Source organism: Anabas testudineus, chromosome 1 (assembly GCF_900324465.2).
Source record: "Anabas testudineus chromosome 1, fAnaTes1.2, whole genome shotgun sequence".
Taxonomy (NCBI): Eukaryota; Metazoa; Chordata; class Actinopteri; order Anabantiformes; family Anabantidae; genus Anabas; species Anabas testudineus.
The window spans coordinates 10,413,579-10,440,138 of record NC_046610.1 but is presented as its reverse complement, the minus strand read 5'-3'; the positions used below and the strand labels follow the sequence as shown (position 1 = coordinate 10,440,138).

The following is a 26,560-nucleotide window of genomic DNA, read 5'->3' as shown; positions in this document are numbered from 1 at the left end:
AGAGAAGGGCCTAAGTCAAAGGGGTGACCAACAACCTGATGGTTGACTAGTAATAGATGAAAACCCAGAGCTGCTGCAGAGCTAGGAAATTAGCCTTCCAAATAGGATTGGACTCAGACACAGTCTCAGTATTTAAGTCTATGCTGAAAACCTATTTATTTAGTCAAGCATTTTTGTAAATAGATTTGGGAAAGACTCATGGACGTAGAGCATTATGGTGAACTGGTATGTTTAGATGCTGTCTTCCCCACTCTCACTGATCACTCAGGTTTGTTGATGGTGAAGTGATGGGTTGCTCTACATCCCAGGGAGCCCTCATGTCTGTGTTTGCTTCTGGCTCAGCCTTTTAGTTAGGCTGTTATAGTTAGTCCTGCCGGAGTCCCTGCTGCACTATACTAAATATACATTCACCTCATTCATTATCTGACTGTGATCATAACTAACTGCCATCTCTCCTCTTCTCTTTCTCTTCCTTCCTGTCTCTCTGTCGAGCTACACGTCATTCCACCCTTTGCCCTCTGGACCTGTCTGACTCGTCCTGATGCCCAACTTCTGGCTGGAGATCTTGTCGCTTAGATCCACCGTTTAGCCTTACGGGATGCATGTGGAGACTGGAGTTGGTCACACGGTACTATGAAGTCGGTCTTGGCCTCGGCAGACGTCGGAAGCCGTTTCTAGGAGGTCTTGACTCAATGCTCGATAGTCCAGGAATGGAACAAGTCTGCCTGCAATTAACTGGACTCCACATTAACTTAAAAGACATTAACTGTTATACTGGACTTCCTGCTGCCTACACAACATGTAATCACCCTGTTGAGCCTGGTTCCTCTCAAGGTTTCTTCCTGATGCCTTCTCAGGGAGTTTTCCCTTGCCACCGTCGCCCTCGGCTTGCTCATCAGGGACAATCGGATTATTATGATTCTTCCGCATTCACTGTTCATGTACTGTTCTTTGGTTGTGTAAACCTGCTTTGTGACAATGTCAACTGTAAAAAGCGCTCTACAAATAAAATTGAATTGAATTGAATTAAAGCTGTTTTGTGACAATTTCAGTTGTAAAAAGTGCTCTACAAATAAAATTGAATTGAAAATGTGTTCAGATATAAGGAGAGGGCACAGTCAGCAGTCCAGTGGGCTTCAACTTGTTGATCCCCCTATCCAGTATGCAAACCAGAGGAAGATTTACCTTCACCAGATGTGTTGCAAACTGGGCAGATATGAAAAAAGAAAGATAGAAACAGAAAAAGAAAGTCGTCACCTGTATCTATTGAACTCATCACTTGCACAACACTAAACAGGGTCTTATAGTTTCATCCTTCAGAGGCAATACCTTTACACTAAAACATCCTGGAATGAGGAAACACTTTGATGTAAGAATGTGTTATATATACTGTACGGTATCAGTGTCAGCATAGTCATGAGCCAAAAACTTGAGACACTGAGGAAGTGAAGTGAAAATGAAAGAGAACATAAGATATTTAATTACAGAAAAAATGTGCCTACTGAAGGTACCTTTAAAGATGAGCTTTTTCAATATTCATCCTTTGTGTACTAGGCACTAATGACATAATATAGTGGGCTAGTGCTATACCTAATATTTAGCCTTTCTGGAATACCTACTTCAAAGACTTATCCTGATGAGACAGGATTGTTTACGGGCACAGATCAGGGGAAGGGTACAAATAATTTCTTCAACACTAAAGGTATCAATGAGCACAGTGGCCTCCACCATCTGTAAATAGAAGAAGTTTGGAATCACCAGAACTCTTCTTAAAGCGGACTGTCCGGCCAAACTAAGCAATCGAGAGAAGGGCCCAAGTCAAAGAGGTGACCAATTACCTGATGGTCACTCTGAAAGAACTTCATTGTTTGTGTTTGGAGAGAGAAGAACGTCCAGAAGAAAAACCATCTCTGCAGCATTCAGGATGCTTTATTATGCATTGTCTCAAAGGCTGAAACATTTAAATAAGTGGATTTGCCTGAAGCTGTGAATTAAACTGTTATAACATTTTCACAATTTCACCTATGGTAAAGTCTGGATTGGAATTCACGGTGGTCATTAGAAAATATTTTACTGACCCCTCTCTCTTTCACATACACATTCAGAGCAAACTCAGAAAATGAATCATAGATGGGATCCTTAGGCAAGACCTTATTGTGCTTACCCTGCTTTTGCCTTGTACCTGATTTGTAAGTTACTTTGAATAAAACCGTCTGCTAAATTACTTAATGTAAATGTAAAAATTAGATGACACAACTGTGTGTGTGTTTCTTCCTGTACTACTAATAGTGTTTTGTTACTGTTAAAATATTAAAATAAGAAAAACAAACTTTTTTTGTGTGCGTGTGGTACCACACAGTAGCAACAAAGAAGAGAATGTACAACAAAATAACATCTAGGCTGGTTTAAATCGTATCTATCAGATAGATTTCAGTTTGTACATGTTAATGATGAATCTTCAATGCACAGCAAAGTTACCTATGGAGTTCCACAGGGATCTGTGCTTGGACTAATTCTTTTCACTTTATATATGTCCTCCTTAGGCAATATTATTAGGAAACACTCACATAAATTTCCATTGTTATGCAGATGATACCCAGCTATACCTAACTATGAAATCAGGAGAAACTAATCAATTAGTCAAACTTCAAGCATGCTTAAAAGACATAAAGGCCTGGATGTCTTCAAATTTCCTTCTCCTAAATCCAGACAAGACAGAGGTTATTTTATTTGGACCTAAAAATCTCAGAGACACTATTTCTAATCACGGTCTCACACTTGATGACTTAGTATTGGCCTTAAGTAATACTGGAAGAAATCTCAGAGCTATCTTTGACCAGGATATCTCCTTCACTTCATACATCAAAGAAATCTCTAGAACTGCCTTTTTTCACCTGAGAAACATTGTTAAAATAAGGAGCATCCTGTCCCAAAGTGATGCTGAAAAACTAGTCCATGCAGATTACTTCCAGACTGGACTATTGTAAGTCATTATTAATAGGATGTCCCAATAACTCATTAAAGAGCCTCCAGTTAATCCAAAATGCTGCAGCCAGAGTTCTGACTGGAATTAGCAAGAGAGATCATATTTCTCCTACGTTAGCTTCTCTCCACTGGCTCCCTGTAAAATCCAGAATTGAATTTAAAATTCTTCTCCTCACTTATAAATCACTTAATAATCAGGCTCCATCTTATCTTAAAGACCTCATAGTTCCATATCTTCCAAGCAGAACTCTACGTTCTCAGAGTGCAGGTTTACTTGTGGTTCCTAGAGTTTCCAGATGTAGAATGGGAGGCAGAGCCTTTAGCTATCAAGCCCCTCTCCTGTGGAACCAGCTCCCAGTTCAGGTTCGGGAGGCAGACAACCTCTCTACATTTAAGACTAGACTTTAAACTTTCCTTTTTTATAAAGCTCAGTGACTCTGAACCATCTATTAGTTCTGCTGCTATAGCTTAGTCTACTGGGGAAACTCTATTGATAAACTCTCCTCTCTCCTTTCTCCTGTATCAATGCAAATGCCACCATTGCATGTCATTAGCTTTGTGTCTTGTCTCTCCTGTTGTGTTTCCTCCTCTCTGTCTCCCTCTCTCTGTGCTTTTCTGCAGGTATCCTTGGCCTGGAGCTGTACATCTCCAGAATCCAGTTGACCTGCCCAATGTTCTTGCTGCTTGTTGTTGTTTTTGTTGCCTGCTGTTCTTTTCTCTCTTCTCTTTCCCCTCGCCCCAACCGGTCAAGGCAGATGGCCGCCAATTATGAGCCTGGTTCTGCTGGAGGTTTCTTCCTCTAAAGGGAGTTTTTCCTCTCCATTGTTGCCTAAAGCTTGCTTAAATGGGATTGTAGTGTTTTCTGTATCGTCTTTTGTATAATTATTCTCTGTAAGGTCTTAAACCTTACACTGTAAAGTGCCTTGAGATAACTTCTGATCTCTAAAACTGAATGAATTGAATTGAATTGAACTGAATCTGAACAATTCCATCAACACGATCAATTTCCATCGGTTTCTGATGGAAATGTATTTAGCATCCAATTGATCACTTTATTTACTATATTTGATATTAGATAGCAGATCCCTTCTATGTCTTTACAGCTTTTAGTCACAAATCACATTTTCATCCTGCTGCTAACGCTTACCAGAGATACGTAATTCATTCTAGTCTTGTTATATGTTTACATTTTTTTTTAATATAAAGTAATGTTATTAATGCATAAACCGTGAGAGACAGGCATGTCCCTTGTTAAATATTACTGAAAGAGTCCACATGATGGTGCTATAAAGAAAATATAATGTTAAAACATTTCACTTAAAATCCACTGTTGTTTTTCCTATTAACAAACCCAGTTAAACCACTGATATCTAGTAGAACCTGAATCAGGAATCTAAATGCTCATAGTCACACAGGAATTTCCTTCAGTTTGATCATTTAGGACCAATTCTAATCATGTCCAGTTGGTGGATGATAATTTGAGTGTAACATGATGTCTTTTCTAAGACTTCTAACTGTGGGACTGTGATTTAATCTTAAACCAATTAAGTTGTAGAAATACTCCATTCATTGTGCATTGTGCATATCTATTAGATTGATTCCAGTTTTTGCATGTTAATGATGAGTCTTTCATGCACACAAAAGTTAGTTATGGAGTTCCACATGCTTCTGTGCTAGAACTGATTTATTTCACTCAATATATGCATATGTAATTTTCAATTGCTATGCAGATGATTCACAGTTAAATATAAATTTGTAATGTAAATATCTTAAAGGCCTCATAGTTCCATGTTGTCACAGCAGAACACTTTGGTCTCAAAGTGCAGGTTTACTTCTGGTTCCTAGAGTTACCAAATGTAAAAATGGAAGGCAGAGCCTTTAGCTATCAAGCTCTTCTCTTGTCGAAGCAGGTCCCGGTACAGGTTTGGGAGGCAGACATTCTCTCTACATTTAAAACTACACTGAAAACTTTCCGTTTTTATTATAACTTATAGTTATAAATGCTTCAGGTGACAATAAACAATCTCTTGCTGGGGGACCTCTACTGATACAGTGAGCTTCCCTTTCCTCTATCTATTCAAATACTACCATAGTATGTCATTAACTTTGTGTCTTCTCTCTCCCGTAGTTGTGCTTCCTCCTCTCTATCTCCTTCTCTCTGTACTCCACTGCAAGTATCCTCGGCCTTGGAGCTGCAGATTTCCAGAGTGCAGTTACTGGTCCTACCAAGAAGCCCAGCGTTCTTTCTGCTTGTTGTTGTTGTTGTTTTATGCCTGCTGTTCTTTTCTCTCTCCTCTTTCCACTCACCCCAACCAGTCGAGACAGATGGCCGTCTAAATGAGTCTGATTCTGCTGGAGGTTTCTTCCTCTAAAAGGATTGTCGCCTAGTGCTTGCTCACATGGGATTGTTGGGTTTTCCATATAATTCTCTATACAGTTATATTTTGTAAGGTCCTAAACCTTAAACACTGTAAAGTGCCTTGAGATGACTGTTAAATGTAATGTGATGGTTTCATCACTTCATTTCAGATGGTGACTGAGTGGTAAAGTTGAAATACATCCCACCCCACCCCATCAGGTGTGTATTTATAATGTTTGGGATTTTAAAGGATTGAGGATTTTACATCATTTCACTTACACTTAGTGTGGAACAACAGCAGTCAGTAAAGGTGAAGCTGATGTACTTAGGTGTCATTTAATCTATTAGCTATATTTGTAAAAATGCAAAAATTTAAACTAAAAGATATATTATATAGTATAAAAGTTCAATATTTCCCTCTGAATTGTAGTGGAGCAAAAGTAAAATAAAATGGTAAATACTCCAGTAAAGTACAAGGACTTCAAAATTATAGCAAAATGCAAAATGATCCTATAAATGTTTCACACGGATGGTTGCAAAACATTAAAACCACATTATTGTGACTGTTTGTATGGTTAAGAGAATGTCTGCTCTTATGTTTAGAGAAGCTTTTTGTCATAGTCCATCAATATTCCCATTTAAGTTTTATTATAGCCACTGTATTAGTTTCACATTATCTCCTTTTTCTTTCACAGGTAACGCTAATTAAATTTACTAACAAATGACACATTGTCAAGATTTTCAAGCACCATGATGTTTGTTTAATGAAACAAATGTCATGAAAAGTTTAGTTTCTTCTTGTTTATTTATAAAATAACACAACAATAAAACAAATACAAATATTAAGTATGAAAAGTTTCCATTGTTTCACATATCAAATAGGCTCATATACAGATCAAGCTCTGAATCAACATACAGTTGTTCTGAGTGTTAAAATATTATTCACATAAACAATATTTTTGTTTATGTGAAGCTGAATTTGGCCACAGCAGCTGAAGATGTCACACCTTCTGATATTCAAATAGCAACACTGTTTTCTACCTCTGCTGGATCCATGTATGTGTATTTGATTTCCAGAGCGCTGTTTCTTTCTTTGATCTCTGAACTTAATGTTTTAAGCTCTGCTTGAAAATCTTTAATCAGCTGACGGGGAATCTGCTCAGTGAAATGCTCTTCTGGGTACTGGCCAAGAGGAACCTGATGAGATCAATGACATAAATAAAAAAGTTGGTTTTAAAATAACATATATGAAATCTTATGTAAAGCTGCTAGAAGTGAACAGGATTTTTTTCAGTAAAGCAAATGATGCATTTCACCTCTAATGATGTACTACTCTTCATAAGTTGGATATAAATGTGATTGATCTTACATGAAGTCTTAGTTACTTACAAAGTCAGAGGACTGTTTGCTGAGTAGCCACAAGGTGGCCATGCCCTGTGCTGTTGTGTTGACATCAGGGAACGTCTTCAGCATCGTTGCCTCATTTGTTGTCCCCTTTTTGGTTGGTGGAGGTTGTTGCAGGGAGGTGGGAGTGTTGGGCATCCAGCCACCATAGTCGTACTACAATGAACCAATGATAGGTGGATAATTGTTAATATGTGCTGAAGCACAGTAATACATATTTTAAAAGCCATCAAATTGATGCTATAAAATGTTTTACATGCATTCATAATCTGCAGAAGGTAAATTCTAAAGACTCTGATGATCCTCTGAGCTTTCCTCTAGTCTAACCACAATGAGGTTGACATTTTGAAACAAATGTCACAACAATGTTTAGCTGGATTAAGGATAAATCAACATTTTTGATTTGTACTTGTTTTATTTGTTTTATGGCCCATTACCGGCAGAGTTCATGACATCACAATCTCAACTGTTTTGTGCTAATTAGCAAATATTAACATGCTAACAAAGTAAACTGAGACTGTAAATTCATCAGTATTTCACCAAACCATTGCTCAAACAAAGCAACAGTATCACTGATCATGCTGATTGATTTACCTGTCCACTATTCACAGCTGCATGCTGGCATGAGCCAGTGAAGATCACCATGGTGACAAACTTGACCAACTCAGGCACGGTGGTAAATCTCTGTGGAATTCCTGAGAATTACAGAGAATCAGCTGCATTACTTAAAGATGTGGACATTACATTTAGATGACTCAATTCAAGTTGGATGTATGATTGCTGAAATAAGCTTTTTTTCCTTAATATCTACCTGTGCCTGGTTTAGAAAGGAAGCCGTGTTCAAAAATGTCCCCAATCCACTTCTGCAGCTCAGAGTCTTTCTGGACCTCAGTCTCATCCTTGTAATAGTGTTCAAGAATTCCCTGAACAAAACTAGAGGAGAAGAAATGTGAAGAATTCAGTAAAACATAGTCCTGGTTGAATTATCATTTTTGATTAACAGTCAGCAGTAAGAGACTCTTTTGAGAGATACTAAAACATCCATTCGTTTAGCAGAAGGTAGTGGTGTCAAGAATGATCAGTTATTTTATTAGAAACATTGTGGAGTAACCATGAAGAAACAGTTTGACCCTTCAGAATGAGGCACTGACTCAGGAGATAGGAGAAAGAAAATGTTTCACCATTAGCTGTTGTAATGATGCAATACTTATTATACAAGGGAAGTGTTGGTAAAGAGCAGAACAAGGAGGATAGGAGGGGTAGTAGTCAAACATGTTTCAACTTTTCAGACAGACTGATGAGAAAAGTTATATGGCAATACCTTAACAAAAGGTAACTGATTTAAACGGTCAATGTAAACTTTCTTATTAGCCCAATTTGTTGCAATCCCATGCTTTATATTTTCAAGTTTCTTGAGGACTCATGTTTCTTATTAACAAAGGTATTTAACCTTGGTGCTGTCCAGCTAATCTGTCCTGCTCTGCACCAACACTTGATTCAGTTTGCTCAGTTTCTAGCAAAGAACTACATTCAATCTGAGTCATAGCCAATATCACATTAATAAAAAAACACAAGAACTGCCTGTAATACCTGTTGATGATTTTCCAAAGTCTGAGTCCATCGTCCCTGTAGTAGAAGTTTGGCACAGTCTTCAGTCCACGATCAGCAATGTCCTCAGGAATACAGAGGGACCTGTAGGTCATTGATGACAGGGATCTTCTCAGGATGTTGAGCATGCCCTCTCCACCAGAAGCTGTAAACTAGGGTACAAGCAAATAAGTACAGAAAATAAAAATACTGTACACAATACTGAAAAACATGCAGTGATGGACTAAGTCTGGTGATGTGTTTTTGTACCTTTGTGAAAACTCCTGTTTCAGATATTAGACGAAGTCGAGCTAAGTAGTTGATCTGCAGAGTGTAACGGGTGTGAGGAATGAGGAGCTAAAGGAAAGAGGGAACTCTGTTAGAAACACTGTTATGGGTTAATAGAACGTTTGATGCTTTTGTACCCTTTAGCAGTTTGAAATATTTTGCAAATATATAAACACTAAAACATTAGTTGTGTATTTTCCCAATCTACCTTGTACAGTGGATGCACCATGGGTATGTTGCGCAGCAGTGACACTGCAAAAACCTCAGCCAGCAGGTGGGTGCGCAGCAGGTGAACGTTGAGCTGATGCTCACTGAATTCTGCACTTCTCACAAAAATCTTGGCCGTCAACCAGTCGTACTCAGAATCGGTAGGAAGAAAGATTGGGTTGTCATCTGTTGGCAGTCTGCTTCAGCTACAGGGGAAGAAAGGGGTTTATCTTGTTTAGAAGGTTTTTCAGTGAAGGTCCAAGCAAATGCATACTTTTGAAACATTAGTCTTACACACAACAGTGCTTGTGTCCAAACTTAAATGTGTGACAGTTGAAAAGAGGAAGACTGTGTGTGTTGGTTAACTTGCAGCTTTAATATCAGCTATGTGTATTACTGATACTAAGGCTAATCTCACCTGGATAGCAATTGGCATCAGCTTATCATTCGGGGTTTTGTGGAGCAGGACAAGGGGAGCCATCAAGTACTGCTTCTTCTCATTGATGATGCTCGTTTTCACCCCATCCAAACGTTTGTAGTCGCACAAGAAGATGTTGCCATTCTGTTGAAATTTCAGTGAGGATGAGAAATCATTTGACTCACGTGCTTACAGTGCAGCTTCTACATTTGGCCATGTGAACTCATGAATGGGGAAAAACACAGCTCCAAAAGTTTTAGTAAAATGTATTTCACAAGAATAAGGGAGTTACCTTCATTTCATCTTCCAAGTTAAATTGATGTTTGGGGAAGACCATGTCATTAGTGACAGGAAAGTTACTGGGAAGGACAGAACAACGGCGGATCAACATGGGGTTAACACCGTTGAGAAACTGGTAGCCGAAAAAGGCATCCTCTTTCCAATGTTCCTGGACATAGTCTGTGAAAAAAAACATTGAATTTCAAACTTTCAGCTAGTAAATCCTTTCTATCATTGTTATTAGTTTAATTATATGCTGCATGTAAAACAGTAAAATGGGAAACAATGTGTCATAGATATGTTTGGACACAGTTTCTAGTTGTTTCAAAGTCAGAGTCTTGATAAAATGTAATTAGCTACAGTCGCTGGTTTTCTCAAAGCCTAGAATTAGAATAAAACCTCTGCAATTTCTTACATTTCGTTACCCTCTATAACATTTTTTCAATTTAAAGGGGCAAGAAAAGAAGACAAACTAAACAGTCTAAGTGATTATCTTAGGAAAATATATGATGCTGAATGTTTAAATACGCTTTAAAGTACTACATACTAATATGGATACAGTATCAAGTGTTTCATCACAGCTACTGTGAGACTGCAGTACCTGAAAGGGCAGTCTGTTTGCACCAGAACACCCGATTGATGTCATCAATATTACTCCAACTCTCCTGGGAAGCAGCCAGTCCCTTCAGGTTCAGCTCTGCCAAACTATAAAATAACAGCAAAGACTAATGTTAGAGTGCATTTCATGTGTTATAATAGACAGCTGGGTAAAGATAGATAGATACACAGATAAAGAATCTAGAATAAGAATTTGAGGACTTCACCCTGTGGATGCGGTGAATGCGAATTCTGTATTCTTGGTGAAGGAGAAACGGACCTCAGTAGGCAGATCAAGAGGGTTGTCTACCTTAATGCAGTGGGGAATTCCCTCTACATACACATCCCAGCTAGAAAAAACAGGGGAGAGTATAGTGGTGAAGAACCCTGAAGGTTAGATACCAGCATATTTGCAAGTTTAATGTATTATTTAGTTGTATTACACTTGACTAGTATTAATGCGTTCTTTATTTAACATAATACATTTTGACAAAGGCCCTGGCATGTTTAACAGTCACATAGTCGTTCATTTGCCTGTTAGTTTTGGGGTGTATAAAGTAAAAATGTGTACAAGCTCTGAACTCTCACCAATAGTCTTCACTCCGCTGCTTCAACTCCTTTTCCCGACTGTAAGCTCCAAGATGGTTGTTGTCTTCAAAGACTCTCAGAGCTTAAAAGACAAAAAAATTGAACCACAGGGTTTAAAATAGAACTGACACACATTTACAGTAGTACGCAGGACGTGTATTTGTTTAACCGTGTCTTTTGTGAAGAAGCAGCAGCACACTTATAAGTAATGTTAGATAAGCAAATTTTAACAGACCTGTTCCTTCTCTGAAGTGATGCACCTCACTGTCAGTGATCCAGCGATAGATGGGAAACTTGTAGGTATCTCCACCAGGGGATTCGACTTCTACCTTAGCAGGGAACCAAGAGTCTTCCGGGATAAGTGGAAGACGCTGTTTGTCTAGCTGTATCAGAACCAGTTTACCAAGGGATGTAGGGCAGGACACAGTAAAAGTAGACACCTGGAGTCATGACAACAGGAATTTGAGATGAAGTATATTTAACAACCAAGAAATAGATGAAGAATCAGAGGTTATAACAAGGAGTGTTTGGCTGGGTTGATTGTTCTGTAGGAAGTATATTATATGTTAAAACACAGAGATGGAGAATCTAAACTTACTTGTCCTTTGATGAAAGCTGCAGCCCCTTTTAAGCCAATCAGCCACTGGCGTTGGCTCTCCCCATCAGTGCCCACTAGCTTGATGTAGACATTGTTCAAAGTGGTGGCACCAACGAGATCGCCAGTGTACACGGTCACTTTGTAATCTACCGTTTTCATTCTGGAAAGTAGTAGAATCCTAGTAGGGAAAAAAGAACCGTTCTCAGCAGTCATTCAGTCAATAGTCGCTTTAAGCCAAGGGCATGAAAAGATAAAATAGTGGTACTATAATAAAAAGGCATTGGTGAAATATCAATCTAACAATTAATAAAACATTTAACTTATGCTGTTGATTTCAAAAAGTATCTATCTTACCTTTGAAAACGGGCTCAGAACAGACGAAGTGAAAGAAGTTTCTTTGGTGACCTAGGTTTACCTCTGACTTGTGGTTTAGGCAAACATCTGATTCCTCTTTTTGTACCTACAGGTTTGTGGGTGTGTCCAGTCCAGTCTGGTGATTCAATAGTGGGAGGTAGGAGAGGTGAAGCAGCTGACTCAAAGCGATACTATTTTATGGAGCCAAACCAGTTTTTCAAGTATAAAGTGTGAAAATATCGCAGTGAACTAAAAGAGTAACTCTCACTACATAAGTACAGCATTAAGTGAAGCTTTCAACTATTGTTTGTCCAAATTTAATCTGTAGTAAACACCTGTAAACTAGATAAAGCATTTCCTGAAGAAAATGCACTGTGAATGCTGTAATACTGAATTGATTCCTGAAGAACTGCTGAAAGTTGCTGAAACATTTTAAAACGCTGCTGAAATTAGCTGAAGAGAAACAAGAACCGTTTTAACAGAGCTAAACGTATGAAGAAGAAGCTGAAACAGCTGAATGTCAACTTAATAAAGCTTATATAGATTTGCTGAAGTGAATAAAGCATCACTGAATTAATCTGAACAGAAAAATATTCCAGGTAAAGGTAAAGTTGAGATGTTTTGTTAAAAAAAGCTGAAAGTATGTAGAAGAAACTGAAGCAGGTTAGCAAAGAGAGGCTAGCATAAACAGGCGCACGTACACGAGCGTCTGACGCTGATTTATAAACAGCCATGATCACGTAAAACTTGACCAACTCAACCCAGGGACTGATCCAAGACTGCAAAAGGTTTGTTTAAAGAGAGCTGGGGTCCAAAAACACAAGACAAGGCTAGGCTGAGGCAAGTTCTGGGTAAAAGCATGGTTGAAAAAACACACAGGAGGCAGGAAATCAACGCAATGTGGCTGACAGGAGAGCAGATATAAGGAGGTTAGGTATAAGGAGAGGTCACAGTCAGCAGTCCAGTGGGCTTCAACTTGTTGATCCCCCTATCCAGTATACAAACCAGAGGAAGATTTACCTTCACCAGGTGTGTTGCAAACTGGGCAGAAATAAAAAAAGAAAGATAGAAACAGAAAAAGAAAGTTGTCACCTGTATCTATTGAACTCATCACTTGCACGCTCACAACACCAAACAGAGTCTTATAGTTTCATCCTTCAGAGGCAAAACCTTTACACTAAAACATCCCAGAATGAGGAAACACTTTGAGGTAAGAATGTGTTAGACATACTGTACGGTGTCAGTGTCAGCATAGACATGAGCCAAAAACTTGAGACACCGAGGAAGTAAAGTGAAAATAAAAGAGAACAAAATATATTTAATTACAGAAAAAACCTGACTACTGAAGGTACCTTTAAAGATGAGCTTTTTCAATATTCATCTTTTGTGTACTAGCAACTAATGACATAATATAGTAGGCTAGTACTATACCTAACATTTAGCATTTCTGGAATACCTACTTCAAAGACTTATCCTGACGAGACAGGATCGTTTGAAGGCACAAATCAGAGGAAGGGTACAAATAATTTGTGCAACACAAAAGGTATCAATGAGCACAGTGGCCTCCACCATCTGTAAATAGAAGAAGTTTGGAATCAATTCAATTCAGTTTTATTTGTATAGCGCCAATTCACAACAGAAGTTATCTCAAGGCACTTTACAGTTCAAGGTTTAAGACCTTACAGAGTAATTATACAAAAGGACTCACCAGGAGACTTCCTGAAGCGGACTGCCCGGCCAAACTAAGCAATCGAGAGAAGGGCCTAAGTCAAAAAGGTGACCAACAACCTGAGGGTCACTCTGAAAGAACTTCACTGTTTCTCTGTGGAGAAGAACGTCCTGAAGAAAACCATCTCAGCAGCATTCAGGATACTTCATTATGCATTGTCACAAAGGCAGAAATATTTAACCCTTATATTATGTTGAAAAAAAATCACATTTCTTATGTTGCAGGTCATTTTGACCCGCACCGTGTAAATGCACTCAGGACTGTCAAAAAACTGGGTTTAAACAACTAGACTATTGAGGACAACTAGACAATTTTGTTTAGTTTCAGTGTTCAGCATTTTCAGTGTTGTCCACGTGATGGACATAATGTAACTGTATGTTTTCTGCACATGTAATTATTTCATTTCACACAAGATGTTTGATTTACTGTCCTTTCCGGAGGGACAGACCTGGCAGCTCTTCTGTTTCTGTAGACCTCTATCCACTGGATCCATTGCAGATTGGATGGATGACACAAACTTGACTTTTTCAATTACAGAATTGTAATTGAAAAGTATTGGCCTTCCATTCTGTTCAGTCCAAAGACTTGCGGTTGCTTTTCTCCTTTGACCTGTATACTCCAGCTAACACCAGAATTCCTAAATAAGCATGCAAGTCAGTCTGATCCAGTGGCTTCCATTTCTCTATTGGTTGGGATATGAAGAGCTGAAACGCAGATTGAATATCATCAACACGTGTGACGACAAATGTTGTTGGACCAGCAGTCATTTTGATGACATTGGAAGTTGACAGTCTGCCTTGGCTTAGTTGTGGTGATGTTGAACATTTTATACCATCTTTAGATGTTCATGTCCCCTCTGTGGATGATGATTGCTGCAGTCCTTGGTTTTCATCTGATGTAGAGATGGCAGCAGACTCCTCTTCTGAATATTTCTCTCTGAATTGTAGTGGGGTAAAAGTAACAATGGAGATACTACAGTAAAGTACAAGGATTTCAAATTGTACTAAAATGCAAAATCATCACATAAATGTTTCAATCGGATGTTTTTAAAGACACATTATTGTGACTTCGTATGGTTAAGATAATGTCTGCTCTTATGTTTAGAGAAGCTCTTTTTCATAGTCCATCAATATTCCCATTTAAGTTTTACTATAGCTCCTGTCTTAAATCCAACTTATCTCCCTTTTTTTTACAGGTTAAAATAATTCTATTAATAAAAATAATATTAGGAAACTAACAGGTGGAGATTTGTGAGCAGCAGTATGGTTTCATGTCCCGTAAGAGCACCACTGATGCCATTTTTGCTTTGACAATGTTGATGGAAAAGTACAGAGATGGACAGAAGGAGCTGCATTGTGTCTTTGTAGATTTAGAGAAGGCGTATGACAGGGTGCCAAGGGAGGAGCTGTGGTACTGTATGAGGTCGTCTGGAGTGGCAGAGAAGTACGTCAGAGTAGTTCAGGACGTGTATGAGAGAAGTAAGATGGTGGTGAGATGTGCTGTAGGTCAGACAGAGGAGTTCAAGGTGGAGGTGGGACTATACCAAGGATCAGCTTTGAGTACCTTCTTGTTTGCTATGCTGATGGACAGGCTGACAGATGAGGTCAGACAGGAATCTCCCTGGACAATGATGTTTGCGGATGACATTGTGATTTACAGTGAGAGTAGAGAGCAGGTAGAGGAACAGCTAGAGAGGTGGAGGTTTGCTCTGGAAAGAAGAGGCATGAAGGTCAGTCGGAGTAAGACAGAATACATGTGTCTGAACGAGAGGGACAGGAGTTTAAGTACTTAGAGTCAACAGTTCAATGTGATGAAGAGTGTGGAAAAGAGGTGAGGAGTGTCAGCAAGACTCAAAGGAAAGATCTGGAAAGTTGGCTAGTGTTAGGGTAGAAGATGTTCATGATAGAGTTAGTTGGAAAAGGATGATTCGCTGTGGCTGATGGGAAAAGCCGAAAGAGAAGAGGAGAAGATTAGGAAACTAACAAATGAAACATCGGCCAGATTTTCAAGCACCATGATGTTTGTTTAATGAAACAAATGTCATGAAAAGTTTAGTTTTGTCTTGTTTAACTTTAAAAAATAACACAACAATAAAACAAATATTAGGTATGAAAAGTTTCTATTGTTTCACAAATCAGGTAGGCTCATATACAGATCAAGCTCTGAATCAACACACAGTTGAAACTTTTGTTGAAACATGAAAGGCCAAACAATAATTCACTGACAGCAGAAGCAGAGTGAGTTATTCCATTTATTTCATTTCAATGTTTTTTGTGTAATCTTTGATAACCTGCCCTGTGTGTAAACAGGACAAACTATGAACATTTAGGATGTGGATAGTGATTCCAAACAGTCATTAACCATCATACTTTATTCTGAGAGGCTGTATTAAGTAATACATCAGCACTAAATGATCACATACAGTTATTTTTGTTTATGTGAAGCTGAATTTGGCCACAGCAGCTGAAGATGTCACACCTTCTGATATTCAAATAGCAACACTGTTTTCTACCTCTGCTGGATTCATGTACGTGTATGGGATGTCCAGAGTGCTGTTTCTTTCTTTGATCTCTGAACTTAAGGTTTTAAGCTCTGCTTGAAAATCTTTAATCAGCTGACGGGGAATCTCCTCAGTGAAATGCTCTTCTGGGTACTGGCCCAGAGGAACCTGATGACATCAATGACATAAATAAAAAAGTTGGTTTTAAAATAACATAAGTGAACAGGATTTTTTTCAGTAAAGCAAATTATGCATTTCAGCTCTAATGACGTACTAGTTTGGATATAAATGTGATTTATGATATGAAGTCTTGGTTACTTACAAAGTCAGAGGACTGTTTGCTGAGTAGCCACAAGGTGGCCATGCCCTGTGCTGTTGTGCTGACATCAGGTAACGTCTTCAGCATCGTCGCCTCATTTGTTGTTCCCTTTTTGGTTGGTGGAGGTTGTTGCAGGGAGGTGGGAGTGTTGGGCATCCAGCCACCATAGTCGTACTACAATGAACCAATGATTGGTGGATAATTATTAATATGTGCTGAAGCACTCCATTACCTTGGTAATAAATATTTTAAAAGCTATCAAATAGATTACTATATAATATTTTACAGACATTCATGGTCTGCAGAAGGTAAATTCTAGAGAGTCTGATGATCCTCTGAGCTTTCCTCTAGTCTAACCACCACGACGTTGACATTTTGAAACAAATGTCTCAACAATATTTAGCTGGATTAAGGATTAATCAACATTTTTGATTTGTAGAATACTTTGCTTTATGGCCAAATATGACATCACAATCTCAACTGTTTTGTGCTAATTAGCAAATATTAACATGCTAACAAAGTAAACTGAGACTGTAAATTTAATAAATATTTGTAAAACTGTTCCTAAATCCAGCCTCATAGAGCTGTTCATTATAGACGTTTAGCATTAAACGCTAAAGGCTTGTGAACAGTCTCTTATTCTGGTCTGAATTCATCAGTATTTCACCAAACCATTGCTCAAACAAAGCAACAGTATCACTGATCATGCTGATTGATTTACCTGTCCACTATTCACAGCTGCATGCTGGCATGAGCCAGTGAAGATCACCATAGTGACAAACTTGACCAACTCAGACACGGTGGTAAATCTCTGTGGAATTCCTGAGAATTACAGAGAATCAGCTGCATTACTTAAAGATGTGGACATCACATTTAGATGACTCAATTCAACTTGATTGCTGTAGTCTAAAATAATATAAAGGTCTACAAATGTGCACATAAAGAGCCATTTATCTTAAGTGTGTTTTCATACATAAGCTTTTTTCCTTAATATCTACCTGTGCTTGGTTGAGAAAGGAAGCCGTGTTCAAAAATGTCCCCAATCCACTTCTGCAGCTCAGAGTCTTTCTGGACCTCAGTGTCACTCTTGTAATAGTGTTCAAGAATTCCCTGAACAAACCTACAGTATAAGAAATGTGAAGAATTCAGTAAAACATAGTCCTGGTTGAATTATCATTTTTGATTAACAGTCAGCAGTAAGAGACGCTTTTGAGAGATACTACTGTAAAACATCCATTCGTTTAGCAGAAGGTAGTGGTGTAAAGAATGATCAGTTATTTTATTAGAAACATTTTGCATTGTGGAGCAAACGTGAAGAAACAGAATGAGTCACTGACTCAGGAGATAGGAGAAAGAAAACGCTTCACCATTAGCTGTTGTAATGACACAAAAATTACTCAAGGGAAGTGTTGGTAAAGAGCAGAACAAGGAGGATAGGAGGGGTAGTAGTCAAACATTACAGTTTAACAGTTTGGAAACATGTTTCAGCTTTGCAGACAGACTGATGAGGAAAGTTTTACGCCAATACCATAACAAAAGGTAACTGATAGAGAGGGCAATTTAAACTCTCTTATTATCATTATCATGATCACTTATATAAAAAACAAACTTGGCATAAACAAGAACTATTGTATCTCCAGTATTGGCCATAAAAAATATTAGATCAACAACAACTCTTAATAAGCCTGGTTTTCAAGTTAGGTTGTTGTTCTGGAGATGGACAGTGGTGTCAGGCATCATTTACCAAAGTGGGGAGCACCAATTAGGAATGAATTCAGTAGAGTTCAATTTAGAGTGCAATCCCATGCTTTATATTTTCAAGTTGCTGGAGGACTCATGTTTCTTATTAACAAAGATATTTAGCCTTGGTGCTGTCCAGCTAATCTGTCCTGCTCTACACCAACACTTGTTTCAGTTTGCTCGGTTTCTAGCAAAGAACTAGATTAAATCTAAGTCATAGCCACATCTATGACTTACCAATATCACATTAATAAAAAAACAACACAAAGCAGAATTAGAACTGCCTGTAATACCTGTTGATGATTTTCCAAAGTCTGAGTCCATCGTCCCTGTAGTAGAAGTTTGGCACAGTCTTCAGTCCACGATCAGCAATGTCCTCAGGAATACAGAGGGAGCTGTAGGTCAGTGATGACAGGGATCTTCTCAGGATGGTTATCATGCCTTCTCCACCAGAAGCTGTAAACTAGGGTACAGGCAAATAGGGTGCAGGCAAAGTACAAAAATACAAATGCTGTTCACAATACTGAAAAACATGCAGTGATGGACTAAGTCTGGTGATGTGTTTTTGTACCTTTGTGAAAACTCCTGTCTCAGATATTAGACGAAGTCGAGCTAAAAAGTTGATCTGCAGAGTGTAACGAGTGTGAGGAATGAGGAGCTAAAGGAAAGAGGGAACTCTGTTAGAAACACTGTTATGGGTTAACAGAACTTTTGATGCTTTTGTACCATTCAGCAGTTTAAAGTTATTCATATAAAAGTATATTATAAAACATTAGTTGAGTATTTTCCCAAGTTACCTTGTACAGTGGATGCACCATCGGTATGTTGCGCAGCAGTGACACTGCAAAAACCTCAGCCAGCAGGTGGGTGCGCAGCAGGTGAACGTTGAGCTGATGCTCACTGAATTCTGCACTTCTCACAAAAATCTTGGCCATCAACCAGTCGTACTTAGAATCGGTAGGAAGAAAGATTGGGTTGTCATCTGTTGGAGTCTGCTTCAGCTACAGGGGAAGAAAGGGGTTTAACTTGCTTGGAAGGTTTTTTTTAGTGAAGATTCAAGCAAATGCATGCTTTTAGAACACCAGTCTTACATACAACAGTCCTTGTGTGTCCAAATGTAAATGTGTGACAGTTGGAAAGAGGAAGACTGTGTGTGTTGGTTAACTTACAGCTTTAATAACAGCTCTGTGCTGTATATTGCTGATACTAAGGCTAATCTCACCTGGATAGCAATTGGCATCAGCCTTTTATCCGGTGTTTTGTGGAGCAGGACAAGGGGAGCCATCAAGTACTGCTTCTTCTCATTGATGATGCTCGTTTTCACCCCATCCAAACGTTTGTAGTCGCACAAGAAGATATTGCCATTCTGTTGAAATGAGGATGAGAAATGATTTGACTCACGTGCTTACAGTGCAGCTTCTACATTTGGCCATATGAACTCAATCATGGGCAAAAACACAGCTCTCTAATTCAAATTTGTTTCACAAGAATGAGAGAGTTACCTTCATTTCCTGTGCCAAGTTAAACTGATGATTGGGGAAGACCATGTCATTAGTGACAGGAAAGTTACTGGGCAGGACAGAACAACGGCGGATCAACATGGGGTTAACACCGTTCAGAAACTGGTAGCCGAAAAAGGCATCCTCTTCCAATGTTCCTGGACATAGTCTGAGAAAAAAAACATTGAATTTTAAACTTTCAGCTAGTAAATCCTTTCTATCACTGTTATTAGTTTAATTATATGCTGCATGTAAAACAGTAAAATGGGAAACAATGTGTTATAGATATGTTTGGACACAGTCCAAAAATGTAATTAGCTACAGTCGCTGGTTTTCTCAAAGCCTAGAATTAGAATAAAACCTCTGCAATGTCTTACATTTCGTTACCCTCTATCACATTTTTTCCACTTAAAGGGGCAAGAAAAGAAGACAAACTAAACATTAAAGTCTAAGTGATCATCTTAGGAAAATATATGATGCTGAATGTTTAAATACGCTTTAAAGTACTACATACTAATATGCATACAGTATCAAGTGTTTCATCACAGCTACTGTGAGATTGCAGTACCTGAAATTTCAGTTTTTTTCCACCAGAACACCCGATTGATGTCATCAATATTACTCCAACTCTCCTGGGAAGCAGCTAGTCCCTTCAGGTTCAGCTCTGCCAAACTATAAAATAACAGCAAAGACTAATGTTATAGTGCATTTCATGTGTTGTGAAAGGCAGCTGGGTAAAGATAGATAGATACACAGATGAAGAATCTAGAAGAAGAATTTGAGGACTTCACCCTGTGGATGCGGTGAACGCAAATTCTGTAGTCTTGGTGAAGGAGAAACGGACCTCACAAGGCAGATCAAGAGGGTTGTCTACCTTAATGCAGTGGGGAATTCCTTCTACAAATACATCCCAGCTAGAAAAAACAGGGGAGAGTATAGTGGTGAAGAACCCTGAAGGTTAGATACCAGCATATTTGCAAGTTTAATGTATTATTTAGTTATATTACACTTGACTAGTATTCATGCAGTCTTTATTTAACATAATACATTTTGACAAAGGCCCTGGCATGTTTAACAGTCACATAGTCGTTCATCTGCCTGTTAGTTTTGGGGTGTATAAATTAAAAATGTGTACAAGCTCTGAACTCTCACCAATAGTCTTTACTTCGCTGCTTCAACTCCTTTTCCCGACTGTAAGCTCCAAGATGGTTGTCGTCTTCAAAGACTCTCAAAGCTTAAAAGACAAAAAAAAGGAACCATAAGGTTTAAAATAGAGCTGACATACATTTGCACAATTACAGTAGTACACAGGACGTGTATTTGTTTAACCGTGTCTTTTGTGAAGAAGCAGCAGCACACTGATAAGTAATGTTAGATAAGCAAATTTTAACAGACCTGTTCCTTCTCTGAAGTGATGCACCTCACTGTCAGTGATCCAGCGATAGATGGGAAACTTGTAGGTATCTCCACAAGGGGATTTGACTTCTACCTTAGCAGGGAACCAAGAGTCTTCCGGGATAAGTGGAAGACGCTGTTTGTCTAGCTGTATCAGAACCAGTTTACCAAGGGATGTAGGGCAGGATACAGTAATAGTAGACATCTGGAGTAATGACAACAGGAATTTGAGATAAAGTATATTTGACAACCAAGAAATAGAAGAACCAGAGGTTATAACAAGGAGTGTTTTGCTGGGTTGATTGTTCTGTATATTCTATGTTAAAACACAGAGATGGAGAATCTAAACTTACTTCTCCTGCGATGAAAGCTGTAGCCCCTTTTAAGCCAGTCATCCACTTGCGTTGGCTCTCCCCATCTGTGCCCACTAGCTTGATGTAGACATTGTTTAAAGTGGTGGCACCAGCAAGATCGCCAGTGTACACGGTCACTTTGTAATTCACCATTTTCGTTCTGGAAAGTAGTAGAATCCTAGTAGGGAAAAAAGAACCGTTCTCAGCAGTCATTCAGTCAATAGTCGCTTTAAGCCAAGGGCATAAAAAGATAAAATTTTGGTACTATAATAAAAAGGCATTGGTAAAATATTAGTGTAACGATTAATGATACATTTGACTTATGCTGCTGATTTCAAAAAGCATCCATCTTACCTTTGACAACTGGCTCAGAACAGACGAAGTAAAAGAAGTTTCTTTGATGACCTAGGTTTACCTCTGACTTGTGGTTTAGGCAAACATCTGATTCCTCTTTTTATACCTACAGCTTTGTAGGTGTTTCCAGTCCAGTCTGGTGATACAATGGTGAAAGGTAGGAGAGGTAAAGCAGCTGCCTTAAAGCGATACTATTTTATGGGGTCAAACCTGTTTTTTGAGTATAAAATGTGAAAATATTGCAGTGAACTAAAAGAGTAACTCTCAGTATATAAGTACAGCATCAAGTGAAGCTTTCACCTAACTTTTGTCCAAATTTAATCTGTCAATCTGGCAGTGCAACGCTGCTAAAACACAACAATTGTTAAAGAAAAAAAAACAGATTCCATCATTCTGGCTTTAAAACATAAAAAAACAAAACAAACTGGCCTGTATGTATATAATGAAATAAATCTTGATTAGGAGCAGGGTTATTTCAATGCAGTTTGCACAACTTCAAATACAATGACATAGTTTTATCTGTGTTCACTTTAATATCAGCTCTCAATGCACTTTGCAGTCTTTCCACACAGCTCAGAAATGTGGTCAGATCTGAGGAGAGGGGACAGTCAGCAGTCCAGTGGGTTTCAGCTTGTTGATCCCTCCATCCAGTATGCAAACCCGTGGAAAATTTACCTTCACCAGGTGTGTTGCAAACTGGGGAGAAATGGAGAAAGAACGAGGGAAACAGGAAATGACAGTGATCATCTGTATCAATAGTACTCAGTCACTAGCACCCACACGAGCTATCAGTCCAAACAGGTATTTATTCAAAGAAGGTATCAATGTCAGTATCAGTGTCAGCACATGCACTGGACAAAAACAAGACTTTGAGGAAGTGAATTGAAAATTAAAGAGAACAAAAGACATTTCATAACAGAAAAAGAAAGTAAATTTAATGAAGACACTTTTAGAGCTTTTTTAATATTTATCTTTTGTTAAGACATTGAAGCCTGGATGTCCTCCAATTTCCTTCTCTTGAATTCAGATAAGAGGTTATATTGTTTGGTCCTAAAAAAGCTCAGAGACACTATGTCTAATCACATTCTCACCTTAGATGACTTGACATTGGCCTCAAGTAACACTGTGAGAAATCTGAGTTATATTTAAGCAGGATGTCTCTTTTACTACATTAAAGAAATATCTAGAACTTCCTCTTTCCACCTGAGGAATATAGATAAGTTAGGAGCATCCAGACTGAAGATGTATATCTTCCAGTTACAGACTGTACCGGCCTGCCCAATGCTTTTGCTGCTTATTGTTTGTTTTTTTGCCTGCTGTTCTTTCCTCTAATCCCAACCATTCAAGGAAGATGACCCATTGTTGGGTTTTCTATATATTTTTTATACAAATATACTCTGTAAGATCTTAAACCTTACACTGTAAGGTGAAAGAAGTTTCTTTGGTGAACTAGGTTTAGGGTCAGACGGTGATCCAATCAAAGTTGATAATCTCCCAGAGTTATCAACTTTGATTGGATCAACGTCTGACCCTACAGAACTAGACCAGGCGACTGAATATCTAGAGTCGTCATTCCGTTATACCTTAGATAATGTAGCTCCAGTTAAAAGAAAAATCATTAGAGATAAGAAACTCGCTCCCTGGTATAACGATGACACGTGCGCCTTAAAACAGACTGCTCGAAAGTTAGAACGTAAATGGCGCCAAACCAAATTGTTAGTATTTCAGAAGGCATGGAAGGAGAGCATCCTGAACTATAAAAAAGCTCTTAGTGCAGCTAGATCAACGTATCTCTCCACTCTTATAGAAAACAACAAAAATAAGCCTAGCTTTTTATTTAATACAGTAGCCAAATTAGCTAGAAAGAAGACCACTGCAGATATCTCCGCAACAACATTGTGCAGTAGTGAGGACTTCATGAACTTTTTTAATAACAAAACTGTAAATATAAAGCATAAAATTCAAGCTTTGAAACCAGACAATTTAGTTGACGCAGGTGACGAGCTAACCACAGCAGATCAGTACCTGGATTACTTTACTCCTCTTGAAGAGAATGAACTAATTTCACTCATCTCTTCTGCAAAATCTTCAACTTGTACATTAGACCCTATACCGACACACTTTCTAAAAGAAATAATAGAACCCCTGCTGACAATCATAAATTCCTCACTCAGCTGTGGGTATGTCCCAAAGTGTTTTAAATTAGCAGTTACTAAACCGCTAATCAAGAAACCTGATCTCGACCCCTGTCAGCTGTCCAATTACAGGCCGATATCAAACCTCCCCTTTATCTCAAAGATTCTCGAAAAGATAGTAGCTGGGCAGCTATCCTCGTATCTTCATAGAAATAACATACATGAACTCTATCAGTCAGGATTTAGGCCTCATCACAGCACAGAGACGGCACTTGTTAAAGTAGTAAATTACCTCCTATTGGCCTCTGATCAGGGTAGCGTCACTATGCTTGTGCTACTCGACCTCAGTGCAGCTTTTGACACCATTGACCATAGTATTCTCCTTCACAGGCTAGAAAATGTTGTTGAAATTAAGGGAACGGCCCTCTCCTGGCTTAGGTCCTATCTGACAGATTGTTATCAGTATGTAGATCCAAATGGCGATTACTCCACATGCTCTCCAGTGGAGTTTGGTGTTCCACAGGGTTCAGTTTTAGGCCCACTGCTTTTTCCCCTCTACATGCTTCCTCTGGGCAACATTATCCATAAGCATGGTATTAACTTTCATTGTTATGCTGACGACACACAGTTATATGTTTCATCAAAACCAGATGAGATCAAACAGCTTAATAAAGTTGTGCAATGTGTAAAGGATATACGAGACTGGATGCTAATTAACTTCCTTCTGCTAAATCCTGACAAGACAGAAGTACTAGTTATAGAATCATCTGCAGCTAGAAGCAAGACTTTAGATCACGCCGTAACTCTAGATGGCCTTTCCGTTACATCTAGTGCAACAGTAAAAGACCCTGGTGTGATTCTAAATTCCAGTCTTTCATTTGAAGCTCATGTAGATAACATCACCAGGACAGCTTTCTTTCACCTCAGAAATAGTGCCAAGATAAGGAATATTTTGTCACTAAATGATGCAGAAAAATTAGTCCATGCTTTCATCACCTCTAGGTTGGACTACTGTAATGCCTTACTGTCTGGCTGTTCAACCAGGTGCATAGACAAGCTTCAGTTAGTTCAGAATGCAGCAGCGAGAGTCCTCACTAGAACCAGAAGATATGAGCACATCACGCCTATCTTATCTACACTTCATTGGCTCCCCGTGAAATTTCGCATTGATTTTAAAATACTACTTTTGACATTTAAAGCATTAAATGGTCTTGCGCCGCAGTATCTAAGTGAACTGCTAGTGTCTTATGATCCACCACGCCTGCTTCGATCAGAGGATGCTGGCTGCCTGACAGTACCTCGTACCATAAAAACTACAGCTGGGGGCAGAGCCTTTTCTTACAAAGCCCCAAAGTTATGGAATAGCCTTCCAAATAGCGTTTGGGACTCAGACACAGCCTCAGTGTTTAAGTCTAGGCTGAAAACCTATTTATTTAGTCAAGCATTTTAGTAAATAGATTTGGGAAGGACTCATGACGTAGAGCATTATGGTGAACTGGTATGTTTAGATGCTGTCTTCACAACTCTCACTGATCACTCAGGTTTGTTGATGGTGAAGTGATGGGTTGCTCTACATCCCAGTGAGCCCTCATCTCTGTGTTTCCTTCTGAACCCACCCTTTTAGTTAGGCTGTCATAGTTAGTCCTGCCGGAGTCCCTGCTGCACTATTCTAAATATACATTCACCTCAAACTTTATCTGACTGTGAATACAACTAACTGCCATCTCTCCTCTTCTCTTTCTCTACCTCTCTATTTCCCTCTTCCTGTCTCTCTGTCGAGCTACACGTCATTCCACCCTCTGCCCTCTGGACCTGTCTCTGCCCTCTGGACCTGTCTGACTCGTCCTGATGCCCAACTTCTGGCTGGAGATCTCATCGCCTGGATCCACAGTTTGCCCAATGGGATGAAGTCGGTCTTGGCCTCGGCAGACGTCAGAAGCTGTTTTTTTCTCGGAGGTCTCGACTCAACGCTCGATAGTCAAGGAATGGAACAAGTCTGCCTGCAATTAACTAACTGGAATCCACATTAACTTAAAGACATCAACTGTTATACTGGACTTCCTGCTGCCTACACAGCATGTAATCACCCATATGAGGATGGGTTCCCTGTTGAGTCTGGTTCCTCTCAAGGTTTCTTTCTGTTGTCTTCTCAGGGAGTTTTTCCTTGCCACTGTCGCCCTCGGCTTGCTCATCAGGGGCAATCTGATTATCATGATTCATACACATTCACTGTTCATGTACTATTCTTTGGTTGTGTAAAGCTGCTTTGTGATAATGTCAATTGTAAAAAGCGCTCTACAAATAAAATTGTATTGAATTGAATTGAATTTACCTCTGACTTGTGGTTTAGGCAAACATCAGATTCCTCTTTTTATACCTACAGCTTTGTAGGTGTTTCCAGTCCAGTGTGGTGATACAATGGTGGGAGGTAGGAGAGGTAAAGCAGCTGCCTCAAAGTGATACTATTTTATGGGGTCAAACCAGTTTTTTGAGTATAAAATGTGAAAATATCACAGTGAACTAAAAGAGTAACTCTGAGTACATTAGTACAGCATCAAGTGAAGCCTTCACCTAATTTTCATCCAAATTTAATCTGTTTTATAATAAACATAAGTCAAACACTTCCTGTGAATAAAAGTACTGGTTACAAAAACCAAACCAACAAATGCACAGTTCATTTTATCATTTTTATTGCTTCTCCTACAAACATTTAATACAGTTCCTTAGATCAACTGGCTCAGAACAGACAGGCTGACATACAGTGACATACACACAACTCAGTTTTTCAGTGCAAAGCTGCTACAACACAACAATTGTTAAAGAAAAAAAAACAGATTCCATCATTCTGGCTTTAAAACATAAAAAAACAAAA

General features: G+C 38.8%; 2 pseudogenes; both read right to left on the bottom strand.

The window, feature by feature from the left end:
• Positions 1-5,983: 5,983 nt before the first annotated feature.
• Positions 5,984-21,419, bottom strand: LOC113161942 (annotated as a pseudogene).
• On the bottom strand, positions 6,305-11,733 carry LOC113161938 (annotated as a pseudogene).
• Positions 21,420-26,560: the final 5,141 nt, after the last annotated feature.